Genomic DNA, 2,148 nt, shown 5'->3' on the forward strand with positions numbered 1-2,148 from the left:
GCTCAAGTGGTGCGGTACGGGACAATATATTCATATTCATTGACTAGTGTTGACTGCGGGTTCGACTTGAATCGACCCGGCTAGTAATTGGGTTCGAAATGGACTCGGTTCACATTCGGAGTCGCGTATCATGGGGAAATGGGCTCCTAAGCGGGTCAAACACGGGCTCTCTGAACTTACCCTGTTATGCGATTCACCCAATACGGGAGCCTCTTGGATAGTGTTTGAGGTGAGGCAGAAGCGGGAAAAGAGATGCGTTTGGCACAAAACTTGAAGCACAATAGTGTTGTCGCACTAGCATAAGTCTAGAGGTGGCAAATGGTTGGGTTGGGTGTGGGTTGAGTACTAATCCACCCATATTGGCCCAGTAACCCATTGACCCACACTAACCCACCCATTTGACCTTCTAATTCAATTTTTCAAATTAGACCTTTTTTTTAATTTTTTCTATATTCTAATTGCATAAAAACATACAATTATATATTTCAATTACAAAAGAATTAAAATTCAATTTTTTTCAAATAAAAATAAAAATGCTTAAAAATACAATAAATGGCAAATATGTATCTATCTATCTATCTTTTCCTTGTAAAACATCAGAAATTGTAGAAAAAATTAGAAAACAATAGAAAATTAAATAAAAGGAAAGAGAAATTGTAAAATCATAGAAATATTAAGAAAATACAAATTTGATAGAAAATACTGAAAACATACAAATAATAAAATTTTTCAAAAAAATATATTTTCATCCAAAAAATCAGAAATTATAGAATAATAAATTAAATATAAAATCCAAAAAATTTGTATATTTCAACCAAAAATAATAATCACAAAAAATACAAAAAATGATAATAAAAATCTCTAGAAATTATACATTTCAGGTAAAATATAAAAAAATTATATAAAAATGATGATGAATTATATATAGATATATATATATATTAACCAAATAATAGAATAAAAGAAAATTAACAAAAAATAATTACAAGAAATGATTAAATAATAATCATCTGATCCTCGTTATATATTTCAACTAAAATGATTTATAAAGAACTAAAAATACATAAAGTATACAAAGGAATATCAAAAAAATTGGTCACAATGGTGCCTCAAGATCAAATGGTCCCTTCGCACTCGCTTGCATCATCTTGCTCGCCCTTGTTCTCCTCCTTCCTCCATTCAATCACCCTTGTTTCTCTTCCTTCCTTCGTTCAATCGTCGATATCACCTTGCTTGCCCATGTTGCTCCTTCCTTCTTTCAATCGTTGGCATCGATCTTCTCCTTTGTTCCTGTCCTTCATCAACATCAATATATTTGGAAGAAGGAAACATCAATGTTATTGATTCAAAGCTCAGGGAGAAGGAATGCTGACAGTAAGTTTTGCCACTGATTCAATATCATGGTGCAACAATTAAATAGATTGGCATCATTGCTGACCGAGAAGAAGAAAATATGAGGCGAGAATGACGGTAGTGATTTGAGCAAGAAACAATGCACTTGAGCATGCTCTAAATAGTCAAAATGGTGGCAATAGGAGTGATTATTGGTGATTTTGCAAAGTCCTGACTGAGAAGAAGAAAATTGTCGAAGCATCTAAGTTTAGTCTTTAAGTCAAGGGTCAATGAGTAACCCTCGACCCAACCCCACCTTGACCATTTTCCCTTGACCCTAATGGGTTATTCAACCCAAATTGATCCATCATTAGAATGGGTGGGTTTTGGAGTGGGTGGGTCAAATGGGTTGGGGTCAAAATTGTTAGCCCTAAAGATAAGAGGTTCCAACACTCTCCTATCATGATTTGATATTGCACATCTCATCATGAGAATGGGACCCACCATGTATGAGAAATGCGGTGAAAAATTATGTTGGGAGGGTATTGGGAGACTCCTCTCTTATTGGAGCAGAGGATTGAATTAGTGACCTAGGGGTGTTTTGATAGTGTGGATGAAAATTTTGGTGGTATGGATTAGTCCACATCACACTATATTAGACCAATCCACATATGTTATGAATTGTGGATTGGTCATGTTCACAATCACAGTGGTGTTCTATAGGTGGTCCACACTTTTTGGTTCCATGTATTTTATATACAATTTATGAAGTGACCTACATGGTCGATCATAAAATGTCTAATTTTTACATATTAT

The sequence above is a fragment of the Nelumbo lutea genome, chromosome 4 (genome assembly GCF_056320005.1).
Source record: "Nelumbo lutea isolate HS-2025 chromosome 4, American lotus-T2T, whole genome shotgun sequence".
NCBI lineage: Eukaryota > Viridiplantae > Streptophyta > Magnoliopsida > Proteales > Nelumbonaceae > Nelumbo > Nelumbo lutea.